Genomic DNA, 5,959 nt, shown 5'->3' with positions numbered 1-5,959 from the left:
GGGTGAGAGCAGCTACTCTTCAGGATGTGAGAAAGGACAGCCTGTCTGAACACAGATGGAACCTTCCAGAGAGAAGGGCCCTTAACTGCCCACATTCCTGTTTGAAAGTGCTTCTCAAGGACTGTAAATGTCTCTCCTTTAACCTTTCCTTACATTCTTCAGTGCATGTTTTGCGGGGCCCAAAGCTCGTAAAATCTGGGAGCCCTTTTTAAGAAACAGAAGACTAGGAATGCAGCGAGGTATGGGGGTCGGGGAAAGACCCTGCTGTTTCGGCTGCACGAGCACCCAACAGCCCCTCTGTGGTCTGTGGTCCCGGCAGGTGGACGCCCTCATTAAACAGGGGGAGCCCAGCGCCGGGTGCATCTCTTCCAGGCCTGTGGACCCCGTGTTCCTGTGACTTTGTTTCTTCCCAATCTTAGTGGGATGGGACTGGGGTTGTTTCAAACTTTATGAATCCCCCCGGCCTCCAGGAAACCTTGCCCCTGGCAAGTCTGCCCTGTAACACTCTCTCCGCTACCTGTTATGAGGATATGATTTTGTATGTGACGCTCTTGGCTAATGACAGGTGCCATCGGGTAAGCGACACCCGGGAGTTTTCACTGAAATGAGTGCGTATTCTTTGTGACTTTTCTTATATTACACTCTAAAATATTTGATACTAATCAGTGATACGAAAGAAACCCCACCATTATTCAATTAATCTGCATATCTGCATTACCGTCTCTGGGATCGAACATTCATACATAGCTGTTCTTATGGCAACCAAAAGCAACAACTTCGGAGGTCGGTTTGGGTCAGGAAAATAGAATCTGCTTCTGTTTGTCAGGATGCATACCACAGGCTATTAAAAGAATGTAAATGAGCACGGGCTGTATGGGATCATCGGTGATCTCTCTGTGGTAGCCTAAGATCCAATCAGGTCTACCCAAAGAAAAGCAGTTTCTTCTAAGCCAGAGTTGAAGAAATGTTTCACTTCCCGAAGACTCTGGGTCCTCAGAGCTGACCTTTCTAATTACAGAAATCCACACCTCCTGCTGCTGCCCCATTCCCCCGGCCCCACCCCTCGCCTGCCCACTCTGGAGTCCTGTCCACCCCAACGGGATCTCAGTGACCACCCAGGGCCCACACAGGCCTGAGAAGCATCCCGAGCCTTCGTGTTCGTGCCATCTCCGTCTCTCCTGCAGCAGCTTCCCCGGTGGCTTGGCTAGCCAGCGCCGCGCAGTGCATGTTTCAAGGAGAAGGAAAATGTCTCCTCCCTTGTGGCTGAGGTGTGGGGGTGTGGGGGTGTCCTGGCAGATCCAATGCCATGACCAGGACCCGGTTTTTCTCTCCCCAGTCTCTGAAGTCCTCAGGGCCAGCTCCATCCCTGGGAGCATCTCCCCGCGTTGTCCCTCAGGGTGGCTGGCGGCCTTGGGGCTTCAGGCTTTGCCCTACGAGTCCAGGGGGCCTATGGGCTGGGACCGTTTTAAGTCTTGGGACAGTCCTTGGCCTGAACCAGGGGAGTGGGATTCCTTGAGCCAAGGCTCAGGGCAGCTGCCGGGAGTGCACGTGCTTCTGGAGATGGCATCTGGTGCTGAAGGTGGGGCCTTGGGCCTCTGAGCAGTGAGGTCCGCCGCAAGCTGACGGCAGGGCTCACCTCGGGCTTCCGCACATGCTCTCACCTCCGCCTTCCCTGCAGTGAAGCCAGACCTCACCCACACTCGCACCAGCTCTTACCTCAGGACTCCAGGTGAGGCCAAGCCCTCTTACCCCATCGGGGGTAGCTCCCGGGGATCTGGGGCACTGTGGTTGCCCCCATTACCACGGGAGAGGGAAACAAGGACGAATTGTAATGAAAGCTCCCATGGAAAGGGGAAGAGCAGCAAACCCACGGCACTGACCATTTGAGGATAGACAGAACAGCCCGGGTCCCCGTGTGGCCTGTGTCCGGGAGAGAATCCCACAGGCCTGGGCCCATCGGTCCCTCAGGGACTGGCCCTGGGGGTGCCCCTTCCATTACCACCTGGTGAAGCCACCTTCTGGCTGGAGAGACGGAGGGCCCGGGGGTTTGCCTGGGGGGGCAGGAGACCCGGCTGTGGGTTTCCAGTCTTGCTGGCAGTCCAGTCTTTTTTAACAAGTTGGGCCTCTGCCCTGTTTGCTTCCCGTTGGCTGCTTAATAATAAGCAGGCGGGTTTCTCAGTTCCTGCGTGTGAGTAGTCCACTGGGGCAGGGACTCGGCTTCTAGAATAAGCCCTCCCTCTGCCCCACTTGGCATTTAAGTGCTTTGCCTCCGAGCCACTCAGGTAGAAGGTGGAGGGTGCGTCCTCCCTGCCCAGTGGGGTGGCCCTGCTGGCGGCTGAACCTCCACCAACAGGACCAGAGATGAAGGACAGCCAGCTGTCTGGGAACAGCCTGAAGATAATTTTTCCTCTCCGCCTCCACCTTCCTTTCTACTAAGTTCCTGCTTCCCTGCTGACACTGGTCAGCCCCGGTGGGGGAGACCCCTGCAAGGCTCTTGGTCCCTGGATGGCCCCTACTGTGGATTGCATGCTGTAGGGAGACAGGTTTTCAGGACAGCACGCCATCGTCTGCGTCTCCTCTGTCCCCAGCAGGTGGTCAGCATCGAGGATCTATTTCCTGAGGGCTTAGCGATCTCCCAAATTTGGTATCGTGCTACCATTCCCAAATCCTGTGGCTTCTGTCACCCGAGTGCCGACGGCCAGCCAAGGTCGTTTAGCCATATGCTTGCTTTAAAAGGTCAGGGGAGGCCAATCGCTGTCCACCTCCAATGCAGCCCATTCCAGATTCATTCTGTACCCAGCTGCCCGTAACAACACTGCCTGAGCAAAGTATTTATTGGGTGCAAGTAGGAGAAAACCAACATGAACAGCAACTTGAGCAACAAAAGGACTCTGTTGCATGTTGCCCCAGAACGTTCAGGAAGAAAGCTGCCTTCAGGTGCGGCTTGACGTGGCAGCTCGGGTGCCGTGACGAGGGTCCCCTTTGCTCTCTGAGCTTCACACCAGAATGTCATTCTTTTCTTCCATGCTTCCGGCAGCTCAGGTGCCTCATTTGGATTCAATCTTCAGATGAGACCCTGGAGCTTCTGGTGGGGCCGGCTGAGCTTGCTTGAGCCATGAGGACCAAAAGGGATGGCATCACTCTGGCTGGCTTAGGAAGATGTTATCAGCCCCACCAGGAGCAGCAACAGCTCCCATTTACATGTGACATGCACATAAAGGAGATTTTTGTCATGGTGACACACTGAGTGTATCGTAGTAAAAGCATGGACACAGGAGACAGACCGTCCGGGGCCAGCCTCTGCTCTCCAACATGTGACCTGGGTGAGCAGGTTAGCCTGGGCATGACTCCATCCCTGCACTTGTGAATGGCGGCAATAGTTCTGCCCTTATCCCTCCGATTGCCCCGAGGGTCACGTGAGATGGTAGGTGTGGGGTGCCCAAGCATGGCTGGGCACCTTGTAAGGGCTGGCTGTCTGCGGTGCACCCGTGCGTTTTAATACGCACCAGAAATAAAACTGTCAGTGAAATAATCATGCGGGATGTTCACAACCAGGTCAGCAGATTACACTGGACGGAGGCCTTAAGACAAGAGACTGATAAGGTTAGGCAGGAGTAATGAAAACAACCTCCTGTTTCCAGGGAGACAGAGTGCCGGAGGGGTTCAGGATGCTCGTTCTCTTAGGCAGCGTGAACATTCTCTTTGAAACGCCGCCTGCCACCTGCACAGGAACTAAGGCTGGTGATTTGAAATCACAGCGGGAAGCGAGAGAGAGATGCGTCGCCGCCTCAAGAGTGCTGGGGGCAGCCCGGGCACAAACTCTTTCCTCCCTGAGGTCCCTGTGCACCCGAGCCACGTCAGGGCAGGTGGGTCCCTCCTAACCACCCGAGGAATAGGACCGAGCCCTCGTGGCACTTGTCGCGGTCGCCTGCACACACGTGCCCCAAGGCTGTAGAGCGTCGAACTCCCATGGGGCGAGGTTGCTCACTGGCTAAAAAACGTTACATTAACATTCAGTGGGGGATCTTAGGGAGCTCGACCTGCCTTTCCAAGTATTTTCTGGTCCTGTTCTCTCTCTCCTCCCCAGCCCCTTCTCTCCATATATCTACATATATGTATATGTCCACAAGTCACACCTTACCAGTGGGTCTGAGTGCTCACACCATGGGATGGGAATCGGAGGCCGGCCCTTGGATGGTGGCCGTGCCACTGTGGGCCGCTGAGCACCAGTGATCTGTGGTCTCTCTGCTGAGTGGAAAGTGCACTCCAGGTGCTGAGGTGTTCCAAGATGCTTCTCTTGCAAACCAGGAGCAGCTAAGTGCTCGTGCCCCAGTGGTGCTTAGGTGCTCTGGGGGTCCAGAGCCTTCCCTGCATATCCCTGCTCGTCCCCGTGCTGACCCTCGGGGACCCGGAGGGATGGACAGTGGGACAATGGTTGACCAAGAGACCACTGATCAAGGAGTGATTGGAATTGACTTTGACCACCTATTACACATGGTGTTACCAAGCACTACCTGCCTAGGGTTGAAAGTTGGAAAATGCAGAGACTTGGGGTGCCTCGGTGGCTCAGTCAGCGAAGCATCTGCCTTCAGCTCAGTTCACGGTCCCCGGGGCCTGGGATCAATCCCCACCTGGGAAATCCCTGCTCAGCGGAAAGCCTGCTTCTCCTTCTCCCTCTGCCAGCCACTGCCCCTGCTTGTGCGCTCTCCATCTCTCTCTGTGTCAAATAAATAAATAAAATGTTAAAAGCAAATGCAGAGACGCATTTTTAAAGAATAAACAGCTCCAGATTATTATTCTCCTGAGATGTAATTACTCAGGCATAGTGCGCATTTTCTCCTTCAAATGTTGTCCTTCTTTCTGTATGAATAAAATTGTCATTGTGCTGGATTATTTTGTTCTCCGCTTTTCCTACTTAGCAGAATATCGTCAGCTGGTTTTCCCTATTTCCCACCAAGAGAGATGCCAGCCTCCTCACTGCTCAGAGTGGCACTCGACGACAGGCTGATGGCCTTGCTGGGAGTCAGTTTCTTATACGTGAGTCTGATGCAACGGTGTCCTTGTGTCTCACATCTGCATGTTACCCACGTATATGAGAGTAGAGCTGGCTGCTAGAGTAACACCTCGAAAACAAACAGAACGAAGACGTGTGTGTGCAGACCTGTCCTCCGCTGTCCACGGGGAAGGAAGAGCTCTCGCAGGGAGGCGTCCTGACACTGAACTCTGCAGGTGGGATGTGAGTCCGCTCCGTGTCCAGGGCGGAGCTCGGAAAGATGCCAGGGCGGGACATCACAGAGCAGGACACGTGCTGGCGGTGAAGGACCCCGGCCTGGGGGGGACGTCCTGCTTCACCGCAGCTCCTCGGATCCGTCATACCCTGTCGCCTGGGTCACGGGTTCTCTTCAAGGCACGACTTCTCATCTGCAGAGGAAAATTAGAGAGGGAAGGGAGAGAATGCGTGTGAAACACAAGGGAAACTTTGAAGGACTAGTAGAACTACTAGTTTTTGTTGTTACATAGGAGTGAAAAGTCTCTGCTTTGTGATGTATTTAATCTACTCAAGAGCCCCAGAAGAATCACACTCCCAAATGGGCAAATGCACACATGACCATCCCGGTGATAGTGACGGGACAGACATGGCTGGAACGACCAGTCGACCTGAATTAGATGCCAGTGGCCTCACGGAGCACGCGCATGTTCTCACGCTCACTACGGACCTGCCCTGACCCCTGCTGTGAGAGAAGGGAAAAAAAAAAAAAGTCCAGATTTACAAAGAAAAATTCAAAAACCAGCTCAGTTGGTGAAGCCTCTGCCTTTGGCTTACGCCATGGTCTCAGGGTCCTGGGATCGAGTCCCGCGTCGGGCTCTCTGCTCAGCGGGGAGCCTGCTTCCCCCTCTGCCGCTCCCCCTGCTCATGCTTGCGCTTTTGCACTCTCTCTCTCACTCTCTGAAATAAATA

The sequence above is a fragment of the Enhydra lutris genome, unplaced genomic scaffold (genome assembly GCF_002288905.1).
Source record: "Enhydra lutris kenyoni isolate GAN:26980312 unplaced genomic scaffold, ASM228890v2 scaffoldscaffold36, whole genome shotgun sequence".
In the NCBI taxonomy this organism is placed as follows: domain Eukaryota; kingdom Metazoa; phylum Chordata; class Mammalia; order Carnivora; family Mustelidae; genus Enhydra; species Enhydra lutris.
The sequence above is the reverse complement of the archived record's forward strand: the minus strand, read 5'-3'. Positions refer to the sequence as shown.